Source organism: Leopardus geoffroyi, chromosome B3 (genome assembly GCF_018350155.1).
Source record: "Leopardus geoffroyi isolate Oge1 chromosome B3, O.geoffroyi_Oge1_pat1.0, whole genome shotgun sequence".
In the NCBI taxonomy this organism is placed as follows: Eukaryota; Metazoa; Chordata; class Mammalia; order Carnivora; family Felidae; genus Leopardus; species Leopardus geoffroyi.
The window spans coordinates 106307294-106324643 of NC_059337.1; the positions used below are offsets into that span (position 1 = coordinate 106307294).

Below are 17350 nucleotides of genomic sequence, written 5' to 3' on the forward strand. Positions count from 1 at the left end.
AAGTGGAGCATGAATCAGGTTTTTGTTTTTGTTTTTTTGTTTTTGTTTTTTTTTGCATCAAGGGACAGAACACACTTAAATTGGCTGGTGGGGGCAGTAGTTCATTGAAACATGCAGTGGGGAGTTCCGGGGATATTTGACTTGAGGCTTAGCTGGATCCAGTAGTTAAATGATGTCATTTAAAACCTCCTCATCTCCCCATCCCCCTTGTCCCATCTCTCAGTTCTGCTTTTGTCTTTGCTGGCTTCATTCTTGGGTTGTTTCCAACACATGGTGGAAAAGTCAATTATTGTAAATTGCAGGTGTTTATGGTCCTATCAAATGATTCTAGGATGTGTCTACAGCATTGACACACATAAAGATGTCCGGTTTTCTTTGTGTTGGGTGCCCATCTCTAGATCAGTTACTCTGTCCAGGGGTAGAGTGCCTTGATTGGCCAAGCCAATGCCATGTGCCCACCTCTGTTGATGAAGACGTATGATCACTTGGTTGATTACCCCTTTAGAATCACAGGGAGAAGGAGATGAGGTAGTTCCCATAGGTGTTCAAGTAGACATATAGGTTAGAAACGTGTCCATCTGAGGTAGCAATGGCAGGTCCCAAGACAGATACAGCATGCTCTCAAATTTTACTGTGTGTGTGTGTGTGTGTGTGTGTGTGTGTGTGTGTATGTGCACATGATGCGAATGTGCTTTAAGGACTCCTTTGGTGTGTTTTAGTTGTGTGTTTAAAGTTTTTGGGCTAAGGCCGATGGTAAACTGCAGGGGGTCTGGGAATTGCCTGAAATGATACATAGCATATTATATATATGTACAGAAAAATATTTTTTCCCTGGAGTTAATGTTATGCAACATGTTCTCTCCAATGAAGTTAATAGAAGCTCTTTATAAAATTCTGCAAAATCTTTGGCTCATCCTCTGCAACATGTTAGGAAAACTTTAGGAAAGTTCCTTTCACAACTGTTTTTGGAAGATCAGACAGAGATTCATTCTCTTAGGGTTCCACCACTTACTATTTCTTCCAGTGGAAACTTTACCTTGAATGATGCTTATCAAAAAGGAAAATATTGGTTTTTGAGACTTGGCTAAAATTAGCTATATTTTGTAAGATCTGAACCAGTTAATTTTATGGGAGCTTTTGTGTTTGTAATTGATAGCTTACCAATTGTGGTACATGCTGGTATAAACAACCAGTAGAAGAAACTAGCTGTTGACATATTTCTTCTTTTTTCCCTGGCATAAGGAACTTCCACAGCGCACTACCATTTTTCTTCTCAATTCTAGAATTGTAGACAGGAGAGAGAATTCTGCTTGTTTGGAGCCAATTCAAACTCTGCAACCAAAAGGAAGAGCTTCCCTGCTTCCTCTAATTATATTAGCTTCTCAAAATCAAAATGGTGGTTTACCCAGCAGTAGGTGGGAGTGACAGGCTACTGTACTCCTTCGCATTTTTAGGGAGATGAATCAGGTGGCCTTGGTTCTAGGTTTGGGACTTATGTGCAGGCTTTTATATTAATCCTAGATTTCGAGTTTATTTCTTATAGCTTTCTTAAACCACAAACTTCCCTTCCTCAAAATTAATTGTTTCCTCTATGGGGATTTGATGCTATGAGAATTAAATTGCTCAAATAAAGGCAATTTCATTATTCTAAAATGGATCCTCTGGTTCATATCATCAGATGTTGGAACTGGAAGGGATCCTTGAAGATTCTCACCTACCTCTGTAAGGATAAACTGAGTCTCCAACAAGCACAATGATGTAACCAGGGTCCCAGGGCTACTTGAGGAGAAGAGCTGGAAGTGAGGTCTAGGGATCCCTTCAGACTAGTATTTTTCCCCCAGCTATCCCACATTTTTCTCTGGCAAAATTTTAAAAAATTATCCCCAAAGCATTGTTTTCATTATCACATAGCTCAAATATGGAATCTGAGGGCAAGAACCAAATTGGTCTTTTTAATGATCATATGCCCAGTAGTGGCATTAATTAGCAACAGCAGCAGTAGTAGAAATAGTCATAATAATCTCATCTGTAAGAACTCACTCTGGCCAGACATTATTCTTTATACTTTACATATATTTACCTACTGAATGGGGCCAACAACCCCTTGAAGTGGGTACTATTATTATTTTCATTTTACAGATGAATAAACTGAGGTCCAGACATATAAAGCCTAGAAATGTGCATAGAAGTCACTTGGTAAATCTTTGCTCAGTACTCAGAATTTCCAAAGCACATTCATGGTCATTATATAGTGTGATGACATTTCAAGGGAGGGCATTTTTCTGAGGAAATAATGGCCCAGAGGGCTCTAAGAGACTGAGGTTAGAGGGACAGTTAGTAGTAGCGCTAGGACTTACTTTGATCCTGACCTTCTGACCCCGTTAGTGTCATCTGTGGATTTCTGCAAAAGCGCATCCTAAAGGTCAGTGGCTGGGAAACTCTGAGGCAGTGTCTGGTTTTATATTTACCCAGAGGTTGGCCATTTCCAGCATTCTTCTTTGCTTTGTGTAGATCCAAATTTCTATCTGGTATCAATTTCTTTCTGCCTGAAGGACTCCCTTTAAAGAGTGTTGGCCTTTGTTCTGGCACATGGTTAAATTACTTGGGATCAGCGAGACCCTTTTGAGGCTGCTTTTAAGCCCTTTCCAGAGCAGGCTGTGTCTAGGACCCTTTTGGAGGCTCTTCCTGATATTTTATATAAACCAGCTCTTTCTACTCAGGCTGGTGGGAATGCCGCTTATTCCCAGCCCCATGTGAACCCTAGGTCCTCGTGCAGAGTAGTACTCAGCCGAGGATTGGAGGGGACCCCCTTTGCAGATTTCCAGAGTTGCTCACTGCCTCATTCTCCCCGAACTTTTATCTCTGGCTCCTCAGCTTAGCACGACCCCTGAGCTTGGCTTGGGTTTCCCCTTCCTGCACTACTGCCTAGAGTAAGTTGGGGTGATAGTAGGGCTTATCTCACTTGGAATTTCCTTGTCTCAAAGATCATGGTCCTGCATTGTCTTTGTCCAGTAACTAGTACAGTTGTTTCATGTGTTTTGTCCACTTTTCTAGTTATTTGTAGTTGGGAGGGCAGTTTCTGTAGCAGTTAATCCTTCGAGGACGGAAGTGGATGCCAGGGTCTTGTTTGAGGTCCCAAACCTTAGCAGGGTACTCTGTGCCCTCTATTTGTTAAGAACAGATATCACCCTCTGCTTCCTTTTACTTCCTCTCCCGAGCTATATTCAAGGGAACATGGAAGTTACTGGGAGACTGCGTTATTTGAAGCAAGTAGAATCTGCTCTTGCCTGTTGAAGATGAGGTGAAGAATTGACCACTCCTTCTGCTTACTTCCTGTCTGTCTGCTCACAGAGCCAGAGTCTAGACTCTTGAGTTGGCTTAAGGAGCCAAGGGCTCATGTGCCTGTGAACTAGCTGTGCAAGGGGAAGGTCTACATCTGTTTCGGTCATCTTTGTATCCCAAAACCAAACAGAGTGGGCACACACTGGGTCCCTGAATGAATGAATGAATGAATGAATAAAAATGTATAAATGATCACACAGAATCGTGAACTTGAGATTTGTGTGTAGATATGTGGGGTGGGGGGTGATTCCTGACTGTCTGTGAATTGTCCCTATGAGGAAAAACCAGTTTGACACCTGTATGCGTGTGCATGCGTGCGTGTGTGTGTGTGTGTGTCTGAGGTTGATTACCTGTGGGCATCTCTGTCCTGGTTGCCTTTCCAGTCTGAGCAAGTACACTTGTTAACCAGCGTGTTTTCCCACAAAGAGGCTGGCTTTTACCTTTTACGTGCTACTACCCAATGAGGTGGGTGGTGTTTATAAGAGGAGTAACCACGAAGGGGCCAGTTGCCAGGTTAGCTAGAACATCTGTCATAGCTCTGTTTTCTGCTGATGAATAGAAGGGAGACATACCGAAAACAGATTGTCCTGGTTGATTATTTTCATGGAATGGAAAGTGGTGCTTGTAAGGTAAATGATGATTTTAGGTGGGGGGGGGGGGGGGGGAAGAAATGTGGGACAGAAGGGAAAGGTGGTGGGTGGTATATATTTAGAAATCATGAATAAATAATAATTAAGCAGCTTTTTAATCATGTCTTCATGTAGATTGCATGTTCCCTTGAAATGCATAGCCTATCGTTTTTGTCTTTGAGGTCTCTTTTAGTGTTAGTACCATCTCTTATTTTGACGTTAAGTTTCTTGTCCTTCTTTAAAAAATAGTTACCAGTGTTTGCCTTCCTCTTTTGTGATCAGCTGTTAGGCTTCCATCTGTGCCCTTTTGTAATTCAGACTTCCCATTATGGTATTTGCTTGCTTATTTAAGATTGGGTCAGGAGCCATGAATGTAAGAGGATACACTGTGCTGCTACTTCAGTAGCTTTAGAACTGGGCTTTAGAAAGCAGGACTTTAAAATTACTAAGCAAATTCATTCCTTCTGGGTCAAGCTTCCTAATAAACACCTAACAAAAAATTCCGTATGTGGTGTTCCTGGGGCTGCCACCTGGAGAGTGGATTTTCTGAAGATAAAGGTAGCAATAGTTACTTCTATAGCAAAGAGGAGGGTGGATTTCAGCGGATTCTGAATTGTGCTATTTTGGTGGAAGCAGTTATGCGTTCTGTTGCTATGGTGATGAGATGGAACTGTATTGATATATACAGTATTGTCTTCAGTAAATGGTTTGGTAGCTGCCTCTCCTTTTCTTCCCCCCTATTCTAAATTCATTATAAGTTTAAAGGAAACAAAGTCACTGTTCGTATTGGTGTTTTACAGTTGAACAGATCGTTTTCATTTTGAGAACTAACAATCGCAGAGGTGGGTGTGGTAAAGTGGAAAAGTGCAGAAATTAAAGCAACTAAGGTCAGAGCATAGAGATTTGTTGACAGTGGACTGTGTTCTCAGGAGGAGACACTTAAGGATTCACAGCTTATCTCTTTTCTTCACTGAGGTAACAAATGGATGTAAAGCACAATAAAAGTGGCTGGCATGTTGGAGAGGGTTGATAAATGAAAGTCATTTATTTTATTTAATTTATTTATTTATTTATTTATTTATTTATTTATTTATTTATTTGAAGTAAACTCTATCCCTAACATGGGGCTTGGACTCATGACACCGAGATCAAAAGTCTCATGCTCTACTGACTGAGCCAGCCAGGAGCCCCAAAAAGCCACTTAATTTTTATAAGATCTAATTACTTTCTAAACATTTGGGAACAGCTTGATAATCAAGGAAAAAAAAAGAAAGTAGTCTAAGCCTATGTTTAAAAAAAAAAAAATTAGAAGGAACCGAGATGCAAACAAGTTTCCTTCCTTTTCCAATGTCCATTTTATTCTCTAGAATAGGAGCTACTTGATGGGTTTTTGTAGCTATTATTTTATCACAGGCTAGATACTTTGTTTCCATGCTTAAGTATATTCCTTTTACATTTATGATATATCATGTTTATACTGTAACTTGGAAACTTAATATACTTTAGACCTCTTAACAATAGAAAAGGTATCCCTTAAAAAAAAAAAAAGGTGTCCCTTTCTTTTTAATGGCTGTGTGGTATTTCACTATACAGAGGTACCCTAAATCATTTAAACAGTCTTATATTGATAGCTTCCCATATTTAGCCACTTGATGACTTTTGACTGTTTAACAATATTTGCAGAATATGAAATCCAAATATTAACCTCAGTCCAGCTACTGTAGGCTTCGTAAATGAGTCAAAGTAGTAATTTACAACAGAGCTTTTCTTGTTACCGCATTTAGAATAAATTTTGCAAGAGAAGCAAATGTCTAGTCTTCTTGAGTTATGCAATTAAGCAATTACTGTTCTCACCTAATTATATAGAAAATTACAGAGTTGGGTGGAGTGGGCACTGGCTAGTATCAGCTTCCTTCACACTTCCCCCTTGATGACTGTGGAATGGCCCTGTTTTTTGGCCTGAGTTTAAGTCCCGAGTGTGGTAATCCATGTATAGTAATTAAAATTCAGTAAAGATCTTTCTTCACTATTTGTTTGGCTCATGCAGTTCCAGAATCATTTGTTAAGCTATGTGAATAACTTCCCAAGGATGTTTGTCACATGGAGAGAAATCACCAATGAGAAAACACTTTTTATTGTAGCTGCTGGTAGTTTCTATTTTGGTTGATTGTTAGCTTTATGAAAAGAGATGATATACATTCACCAGTTCACTTATTCAACGCACGTGTTCTCCTGTTCTTGGCAAAGCCTGCTAGCTCTCACAACTTTCCCTTATCCTATCTGTATCCTCAATTGCTTTTATTATGCATAGGTTAGGCAGTTTTGAAGCCCATATTAAAAAAAGGAAAACACTTTTTCTGAGAGCACATGCCTCGACTTTGTGCTTCCTTAAGACTCTACCTTTGTATGACTTCTTAACTTTCAGGAATGGCATCATTATCCGGTTCTTCCAAGGTCATCTGGGATTTCTGGAAGTGACTTGGAACTCACTTGCCAAAGAGCCTATTAACTCAATAGGTATCAGATGGAGTTCCTTTAATCTTTGATATTTTCCCAAAGCTCGATAGGCATACCGCATTGACTGATGGTGGACCATTTGTTCAGACTTGGTCATCATTGTCGTATGGGCGCTGTGTACTCATTTTTTATTAACTTGCGAAGAGCTCAAAAAAATACATTTTACTTCCTCTTTGACAATGTATGCTTTCCAGTGTATGCTTCCAGTGCATTGCTTCCAAAGTAATGGTAACTGTGTTTCACTGGGACCGATACTAGTATACTGGAAATCATTTTGCAGTTCTGAGAATCATAGATTTCCTTTCCAGCTGTTTGCAATGAATATTTAGTGATATTTGAAGGAATTGGGTTTCAACTACATAAACTTTGGAAGATGTAGCCAGGAAATAATTAGTCTTAATCTCATAGGAATATTGTCAGCATTCAGACCTCAAGTTCATAAAATTCCTTGATAAAATCTTGGTCCAGGAAAGACCATGTCTTGCCTCTTATGAGTTCATATGATCACCATGTTTTCATTTGCTTCTGTAAGCAGTGTGGTGACTTAATGATTGATAAAGAGGACCCCACCTTTATTTTTATTTACTTATTTATTTTTGAATATAATTTATTATTAAACTGGTTTCCATACAACACCCAGTGCTCACCCCAACAAGTGCCCTCCTCAATGCCCATCACCCACTTTCCCTTCTCCCCCACCCCCCATCAACCCTCAGTTTGTTCTCAGTATCCAAGAGTCTCTAATGGTTTGCCTCCCTCCCTCTCTGTAACTTTTTTTTCCCCTTCCCCTCCCCCATAGTCTTCTGTTAAGTTTTTCAAGATCCACATATGAGTGAAAACATATGGTGTCTGTCTTTCTCTGACTGACTTATTTCACTTAGCATAATACCCTCCAGTTCCATCCACATTGCTGCAAATGGCCAGATTTCATTCTTTCTCATTGCCAGGTAGTATTCCATTGTATATATAAACCACATCTTCTTTATCCATTCGTCAGTTGATGGACATTTGGGCTCTTTCCATAATTTGGCTGTTGTTGAAAGTGCTGCTATAAACATTGGGGTACATGTGCCCTGTGCATCAGCACTCCTGTATTCCTTGGGTAAATTCCTAGCAGTGCCATTGCTGGGTCATAGGGTAGATCTATTTTTAATTTTTTTGAGGAACCTCCACACTTTTCCAGAGCGGCTGCACCAGTTTGCATTTCCACCAACAGTGCAAGAGGGTTCCCTTTCTTCACATCCTCGCCAACATATATAGTCTCCTGATTTGTTCATTTTAGAGAGGACCCCTCCTTTAAAGATAGAAACTTAGGAGCATGTACATGGGAGAAAATTGCTGGAATCCAGCTTTAAAGTTGTTGTAGTCAAACATTCAGTGCCCAAGTAAATGTGGATGATGCATACCTTTTTAAAATTACCTAAAATAGAGAAGAATTTTGAAAATTATACTAAATTCATTTTTATAAAAATATAGTTTTTAAATATGATTGCATCTTAAGACTGTACCACAAGCTGGGGCGCTTGGGTGGCTCAGTCGGTTAAGTGACCAACTTAGGCTCAGGTCGTGATCTTGCCGTTCATGAGTTCGAGCCTTGCATTGGTCTCTCTGCTGGCAGTACAGAGCCTGGAGTCTGCTTCAGATTCTGTGTCTCTCTCTGTCTCTGTCTCAAAAATAAGCAAATGTTAGGGTGTCTGACTTTGACTCAGGTCATGATCTCATGGTTTGTGGGTTCGAGCCCTGTGTCAGGCTCTGTGCTGACAGCCTGGAGCCTGCTTTGGATTCTGTGTCTCCCTCTCTGTCTGCCCCTCCCCAGGCTCACACTCTGTCTCTCAAACATAAATAAACATTAGAAAATATATAAAAATTAAAAATAATCATTAAAAATGTTTTAAAAAGACTGTACCACATACTAAGTTTTATTCCATGTATGAGCATCCTTAAGCCTCTTATCCTGGGCTGTATTTGTGATGCCCTTTGATTTCTGATCCACAATAGAAGTATAATTGAAACAGAGCCAAAGAAAAAGAAAAAAATAATAGAATCTCCCAACTTTTCTTCTAACTGGCCCTGTGACTATTTGAAGGCTTCAGGGAACCAGAAATTCTCCACTAATTGCCTCTTGGGATATGAAGAATTTAAGACCAAACAAAACATTTTTCTAAAGTTTGTCACATTGTCATCCCTGGGGCTTTAACACATAGCCCTGGGAATATTCTTCCTCTTTGTTCATCAAGGTGGCATCTAGCATTACGTTGTAGTTTTTAGATTTGTTGGCTGACATAGAACAACTTATAAATGGGCCATTTTGGTGGACCTACAAATCAATATGATATTGACAATGAATCTGTCTGCATTTTTGGGCATGGGTTTCGTGTACACACAGAGCAAGCTGTAATTTTAAAGGCTAATGAGTTATTCAGGTGTATACTTAGAGTTTTAATGGGGTTATTGAGAAGCTTGCAAACTTCCTAGTTTCAGTAGAATACTGTCTGGTGCACTCATAAGAAGAGTTCATTATCCAAGTATGAAACCATAGGTTCCAAAAACTTAGATGCACGTGGAAGTAATAGCCTCTATTTATCGAGCGTCTTCCATGTGCCAAGCATTTGGCTAAGTTTTGACCAACTTTACAGTTTATACCACCAATTCTGGAAGGATTTCTATGCATTCACATATATAGGTGTGTGTGTGTATTGTTACAAACACAGGGTTGTTTTTAGTTTTAACATAAATGGTGATACATATGTTTTGCTATGCAACTTGATTTCTTTTTCTTCTTTTCCTCCTCTGAATATGTTAGATCTTTTTCATGTCAATATTCATGGACCTAGGACATTCTTTGAACCTGGGCATAGGATTCTGTAGCACTGGTTCTCAAACTGACCTGCACATTGGAATTACCCTTGGAGTTTGGAAAAATACTCATGCCTGGGCCCCCAATACCAGAGATTCTGATATAATTGGTATGGAGTAAATAAAGCTTGGGCATCAGAGTATGAAAACCAGTGTCTTACGGCGCAGGGGCACAAACATTTATTAAAACATTCACCTATTGAAGGTCACTTAGACTGATTCTCTATTACCAATAGTGAATGGGTTTTCTATTACAGTGCTGTAGTGAACATCCTCGTTAATATATCTCTGTGCTCATGTGTAAGTATATCTATAGGTTAATCCCTATATATGGAATCTAGGAATCCTTAGATGTGGATCAAAGGGCCAGTACATTAAAAACAACAATAGATATTGCCATTTTGCACTCCACTGAGGCAATACAATTGACTTTCCCATCCATAGATTGTTAGATTGCCCACTGTGGGGCTGAAGTTCTCCCCAACCTCACCCCCCGTTAAGAAAAAAATTTGTTCTGATTTTGGATGGTTGTATATCTAAGTGCTTATGGAGTTTCCTAACACGAAGGGAGACTGGGGAAATCCCACGTCAAAGTTTTATTTCTCTTGGTCCTTTTAGCGCTTTTTCTTTTGGAAATTAGTTTTAGAGGCTGACGTGACAAGGTAATGCCTTCACTTCTCATTCATTAGAGGGTATGTGTGTCTCTCATGAAGGGCCGGGGAAGTTCTGATTGAAGAGCAACACCTACCAGAGCCACACAACATCCCATACTGGTGGGGGCCAGAAGGCCTCTTTACTGCCTTATTTCTACACCTGAACTCGCATTCAATTGAAACTTTACCAGCATCTTTTCATAAGCCTCTCTTGAAGGTTTATTATGTAAAATTTGTAGTTAGAATTTTATGAAAGGCAGAGTCCTTCTTTCCAAGGGAGTTCCAGTTTTCATAATGTGACTCCATCATCTGTCCTTATAGTTTCTGGGTGGCTTCTCCCTGCCTTGTCATGCGCAGGACTCATTAGTAACAGCCTGAGCATAGGTGTGGTGCTGGCCTTGCCCAAAATGAACCCCTCTGAGCAGCAGGTGTTGTAGAGAGGCTCAGGATCTAGTCAACAACTCACGACACTGTAATTTTAAACCCAGGAATCACCATGGACTTAGCTTTCTATAAACATTTTTTACATTTGTAATGGCAAATGGTGGCTGTGTCCACACATGTTCAGAATGACCTCTCTGAGGCAAAAGTGTGAAAGCCTGTGGCCGTGGCTGCTGACAGTCACGTTGTCCAGTTTGGTGACCAATTCAGTGATTTTCCTGGATAGACGAGATGCCTTCAGAGGTACAAAGTAGAATAATAAGTAGGTGAGGTCAGTGCCTGAGTAAAATGTGAAGGGGAATCAGATCAGTATTGCCCATGTCAGCGTCCTTGCAGTGACTCAGTTGGGTGTGCTATGTGGTCGTTCTTGTATAAGTGGTTGGGTTGAAATACCAAATCTGTTGAATGCTTCAAAATATACAGGAAAGCTAAGACTTTTCAAAGTGCCTTTTCCCACACGGCCCCTAAAACTCTCAGAGAATTTCCCACAATTTGCAGATAAGCTGACTAACCTGCAGAGCCCTTGATTTAGTGATGACAACTGCCCTGTAGAGATTAAACCAGCCTCGTTCCAGGAATTTGTTCTGCTGATACACACAGGAATGTCAGAGAAAGGAATCTGGTTAACACATTTCTACCAAACAGTAGTTAACAAATACAAATCCTCCTTCCAACTCTCTAAGGTAGTTCTCCGTTCCCTTTGTAATGGCCACTTAAAAGCCATCACACTTTTAGAGAGGACGTAGGGTCTTGAAGCCTTTCCTCCGGTTCCTCCAGGAAAGAAGTGGGTGAGCTGCTCTTTGAACCTGGGTCAAGTCTCCACGGCTGCCTATGTCATGTTGTGTCTGTTCATTAGTTTTTCCCTCACTGAAAAGCACAGACATTTTCCATGAGAAGGATGGGGTTTCTTAATAGTTCCCAGAGAATGAGGCTAAGCTTAACCAAGAAAGTTTGTTCTACATGGTGTTTCATTTTCTCTTGCTGCGATTGTATGAATCTTGGCATGAAAGTAGTCAGAAGAACATGAACAGAAGAAGGTAATTAGTGAGGTTTAAATTTTCTTTCAGTAAACATGAACATATAAAGCCCTCCAGGCAAGGTTTTATTTCTTTATTTTCAGTCCAGGGAACTGTAGTTTCCCTAGGATGCCAGTGGACATTATTCTCCATAAAGGCCTGCACACAAGTGGAAGTTGTACCTACTTGGCAATAAAACGCCTTGATGATAAAATGTCGTTGTAGTATTTGGGGAGGAGTAAGGTCGAGCAGCATCTGGTTTGGGGGCTGGGAGGGTTAGTAGCAGTACTCACTTTTCAAGGGACCATGTCTTATGGCCTCCCTGGGAAGAGGGACTAGATACTACTTTGAGGATGGCATTGCGTGTCCTCGGCCCAGAGTACCTCTGGTTTATCTTTTCTAAGCCGTATTAGACTTTACTCCTAGATCTGGAAAGCACAGTTTTTCAAACTAAGTGTATATCTATTCAACCTCTTCTCTCTCAGGATTTGCCAGAATTATTTCAGTTGTGAGAAGGTTCCAAAAAATGAGTAGTAATCTACTTATTTTTAGGCAGTGTCTTTTAATGTCACTTAAATATTCTGTGTGGATCGCCCCAACGTGTTGGCTACTTGTTTGGAAAGGTCTGAAACCTAACACCCCTGAAGTGTGATCATCGTGGTGGGGAGGCATTTCAAGAGGCACCACATCTGCCTGCAGGGGTGAAGACTCTGACTTCAGGGGTTACTCAAGTAGGGTCAGCAGAGGACTGGAGCCACAGGGTGCAGGCAGCTGTTGGTGCCCTGTAGGGTACTCGCATTCTCCTCTGGTGACTGTGATGTCCTATTCTCCTATTCTTCCTGAAAGAGCTGCTAGGTGATTCAGGAAAGTTGCTTGTTTTACATGTTTGTTAAAGAACAAAACTTGGCCTCTTGGAAGAGTGAGAGCTTTGATGTGACAGAACTGGCCATTGAGTTGTAACTTCCTATGTTTGTGTAACCTCGCATTGCAATTTGTCCTTGCACATCTAAGTGGATCCCTTAGAGGCAGTGAAGATGGAAACCTAAAGGGAGAAAATGATTTGCATTTCTTTCGGCTTCAGCTTAAATCTGTTTATTGACTTAACTCACAGACTAGCAACAGGTCGGCAGGCCCAAGGGCACAGGCTGTCTGGCAAGGCTGTGCTTTCTTTGGTGGGGACTCCAATGACACTTTTGGTTTGGCTCTTCTCCCAGATGATGGAGACGAGATGTCCTGGCTTCCACACTGGTTTCTGTCACATGAACAACACAAACTCCTAACTCGAGAACCGTGTTGTATTGGCTTTAGGGATTTATGTCCCAAACCTGTGGTTAAAGTACTGAGTCATGGCAGAAGAGTCATTGCCAGCTTTTTAGGGTGAGACCTGGAGGTCCCCCTCCTTTGCTCTTTACATGAAGAGCAGGTGTTTTCTGGCAGGAGTCTATGACTTGGGCTTGGAAGAAAGAATTATGTGCTGGTTGAGGCTTGGTCTGGCTTGAGGGTGTGCATGGACTTCGCTTGGGTTCCTTCCTTATTATCTAGGAAGAGGGGAAGGAATGGGACAGGTTCTGGCTTCCACTTTGCACCCCTACCCCCCACTGATGCAGAGAGGGCACACAGGAGGGAGTGTGTTTTGTGTATACTGCCCTGTTTGAGGGTGCCTGGTGCGTATATTGTTTTCCTCTGGCATCAGGAAAGTCAGTGAGCTGAAGGGACTGACTACAGGGTGAATTTCCAAGACCCACTTCCAGAAGCGCCCCGTTTGAACATCCTTTTGGGACTTGAGTGTGTGGGAAGGGCTGGCCCTCCGCTGGACACACTGAGAAACGCCCTTTCCGTTTCCTGGTGGAGAGGATGTTGAAACTTGCGGGGAAAACACATTGCCTTTCAAACGTTTCTCCTGCAACCTTTAGACTGTATCCCATGATTTTTTTAAAGCTCCAAATAGTACTTGGCATCTGGTGTGCTTGGGAAATGAAACCAGACATGAGGAATGCGAGAGGAGAGAGAGATGGCCAAGGAAAGAAGCGAAGCAGTTTTTTCTTTTCACATTCTTCTTGATAAGAGAATTTGGGTTAACATTATCGTGCTGTTGAAACCAAAACTGCATGTCAGGGCCCATTGGAAAATTGCAAAATGTGGGGTAAACTGCATCTCTGAAAATAAGAGGTATGGCACCAAAATGGAGGGTTCCCCGGCCATTCTCTTTAAAGTTGCTCTTACGGTATAATTTTTTTTTTTTTTTTGCTTGTCCCTCTTTTTAAGTCTATGACATTGTTTCAGAAATTCCGGAGACCATTTACAATGAAGGAACAATGCCAGTATTTTAGTACTGAAATTATAATTGGAGAATTAAACGCGAAATACTGTCTTGATTAAAAAAATAGACGTGGGTTACGATATCGATGTGAGTACATGCAGGAGCTCTCAACTGTCTAATCACGTTGGTGGCTGGCAGGAAATCATGGTCTCTCCTTGTCTCTCTTCCTCCAGCATCTAAGTTGCTTCCCCCGTGACCACTTTGGTTAGAGGACAACCGTGGTTACTTAGCCAGTGAGCGTATCCTTCGGTCTGGACAGCCATCTTACCAACGTGTGGCAAAAGTCCCTGATGAAGCAATCAGAAAGATGTACGCATGGGTGCAAATCTGTTTTGTCAACACTGCTTTCAAGTTTCCCCTATTTATTCGGTACAGATATTGACCTGCTTTGTGGAAAACAATGCTTACGTATCACATATGTGTTGTGACCTGACATTATCGAAGGAGAGTGTTAGGGAGGGTCTTCTTGTGGACTGTAAGTTCTCCAATGTTTTAGATCATCCTGATCATCATCATCTATATTCCCCAAAATTTGGCCCTCATTTGTTGACTGTTACCATGTTGAGAGTCTTGTTTGTTTTGTTAAAGAGCAGTACAAATGACTCTGACTTCGAGCTAGGCCACAGATGGATTAAATTTCTTATTCTTTGCTAAGCAGAATGCACCTGCTCCAGAATCTTAAGTAGCTTTTTAATTGCTTCCTTGTGCGTGGCATAGCAATAGTCATCTGTAATGTTATAGATGGATTGCATTTTGGATGTCGCAGAAGTGACTTCTTCCCCTCTGCAACGATGCCAGAAGCTGAGATTAGAAGATGTGTTCTGGTTGAGGGCCCAGCTGTCATGGTGGAATTAGTCCTTTCCCTCGGGCTGATCTGATTAAAAAGGGGCCAAGATGTGGAAACACAGGTCCCAGGTTTCAGTAACTCTGTATTCCCTCTTCACTGGACAGAGTTAGCAGCTTCGCCGCTCCCTAAATGTCCCCACTAGTCTGTGATCTCCCTGAGTCTGTGGACTTTCTTCATCTGTGTCTATAGCACCTAATGCTGTGTCTAGCTTCTTGAGGTTCAGCTATGATAGGTGAAGAAGTGAATACTTTCTCGGGCGAGGTGTTCATTGAATGTAAGGAATGGGGAAAAGTCTAAAAGATTCTCAGTGGGTCTGTTTCCCATGGATCTTACTTTTGAGGCTGGGTGGAAAAAACAAGCATGAGCTAATTCAGCCAGAAAGAAGCTCCTTGCTTGAGGGAAGCTGCAAATACCCAGAGGATGAAGTCTGTTTGTGAGGCTACTGTCAGCATCAGAAAGCTTGACAAGTGGCTAAGGAGCACTTGGTGATCTGGTTGACTTTAAATGTCTTGGCATTTGTGAAAAAGAGATCTGCAGGCAACTGTGGGAAGAACACCCAGTCACACAATCCTGAAGTTCAGAAACAAGCCATCTGTTCACTTAGGCATTTATGCTTTTGCATTCAACAAACATGTATTGAGAATATACCATGTGCCAGAGACTGAATGAAGCATAGTCCCTGTCTTCAAGGTCTCATAGTCTGGTGGGGGAAACAGACGTGAATTAAAAAAAAAAATCCATGGGGCGCCTGGGTGGCGCAGTCGGTTAAGCGTCCGACTTCAGCCAGGTCACGATCTCGCGGTCCATGAGTGCGAGCCCCGCGTCGGGCTCTGGGCTGATGGCTCAGAGCCTGGAGCCTGTTTCCGATTCTGTGTCTCCCTCTCTCTCTGCCCCTCCCCCGTTCATGCTGTGTCTCTCTCTGTCCCAAAAATAAATAAACATTGAAAAAAAAAATTAAAAAAAAAAAAATCCAGACAACCAAAAAACACTCAACTATACACACACACACACACACACACACACACACACACACACACACACATATATACTGCTTGGGATGTGGAAAGAAACGTGCGACCATCTCTGGAAAACTTAAGGCCCATTAAAACATTGAGTGGGTTTTGAATGGTCAGTGGAAGACACTTAGGTTCATAAGGAAAAGAGCACCTTAGGCTGAGGGAACTGTGGATGTGTGGGCTCAGAAGTGACTCCTGTGAAGGTCTGATTACTTCGTGCACGTGGCGGGGGTGGGGGTGGCACATGGATGGACAGTGCTCATGGTACTGGAAGACAAGGATAGACAATAAGTAGCCAAGGACTAGACCACGGAGGGTCTTACAGCCGGAAGCTGTACTGTATCCAGGAGACATGACAGAAGTCGTGATTGAGTGACACAATCACATTTATGATGTTCCCAGAATAAACCCCAGACTCCTCACTCTGGTGTACGAGTCCCTGGAGTCTGGGCCTCTCCCCTCTCCAGCTTCTTCTCTCTTAACACTGTCATTACTCACTATGCCCCAGCCATACTTGTCTTCTTCCCTGATCCAGATGTGCCAGTTGCCCACCTGCTCTGGGCTTCTGCACATACTCCTCCCACCTGGAATCATCTGCCTCCAACACTTAGCAGGACTGGTACCATTCATCCATTAGGTCTCAGCTTAAATGCCCTCTCTCTGGAGAGGTTGTCCCCGATCACACTATTGAAAGTCGCTGTCTCCACCACCACCATCACCACCATTTTCTTTCACTTGCTTCTTGCATCCCCTGTAACCCTAACCAAAATTAATATAGTTTACTTGATTTTTTTTTTCATGCCTTTTCCAAAACATCTTTTCTAAAACTCCCTGAAGGGCACATCATCTCATTTTCATCCCTGTTTCCTCAGTGCCTAGAACAGTGCTTGGCACGTAATTAGCATGCAATAAATCCCCCCCCCCGCAGGGTTGTTTTTTTTTTTTTAAGTAAACACCCAACGTGGGGCTCGAATTTATGACCGCGAGATCAAAAGTCATGTGCTCTTCCAAATGAGCCAGCCAGACACCTCAGTACTCAACAGAATTTTGACTTAATGAATTAAATGATGAATACGATGAACTAGGGCAGCTGTTGGTGACCTTCAAGCCCTGGGCCTCCATGCACACACCACCTATTTTTGTATGGCCCATGAGCTCAGAATAGTTTTCACATTTTTAAATAATAAATCAAATTTTGAAAGGGAATATTCTGTGACATGAGAAAGTTCTGTGAAGTTCAGATTTCAGTGTCCACGGTGAAGTTGTATTGGCATATAGGCATGCCCATTTTTTACAGATGTCTGTGGCTGCTTTCAGAATAAAATGGCAAGGTTGACAAGTTGTGATAGAGGCTTAAGAGCCCACAAAGCTAAAAATATTTACTATCTGGTCCTTTACAGAAAAGGTTTGTCAGCCCCTAAACTGGAGAACCACAGGTTAAGGAGAAGAGTTACGAACTGTTGTAATTATACAGATGAGAGATAAGGGGAGGCTGAACTAAGGTAATGGCCTTGAGGTTGGAGAGGGTGGGGATTGGATTTCCATTGGATTAAGCACTCAGGTTCCCTGACCTCTGCCAAGCTTCCCTGCCCCACTCCGAACCAGTTAGGCTTCTTCCAGTCAACATCCCTTTACGTTCTACAGCAAAGCAAGTCCCTCCCCAACTTCTCTCTTCCTAACTTCCCCACTCCCTCCCAAGTCTCCCTTTCAGTC

The 17350-nt window shown here is 41.9% G+C and overlaps 1 protein-coding gene across 6 annotated transcripts in view; it reads left to right on the forward strand.

The window, feature by feature from the left end:
- The window catches only part of DAAM1 (dishevelled associated activator of morphogenesis 1), a 176534-nt gene that overhangs the window by 46252 nt on the left and 112932 nt on the right, over positions 1–17350 (forward strand). Inside the window, exon 1 of one of the 6 annotated variants that reach the window (XM_045451123.1) lies at positions 3868–3971. The exons of the other annotated variants lie outside the window; for them this stretch is intronic. The gene's annotated coding sequence lies outside the window, so the exon portion shown is untranslated. Of the gene's footprint in view, positions 1–3867; positions 3972–17350 lie in introns of those variants that run through there. 6 annotated transcript variants of the gene reach the window in all.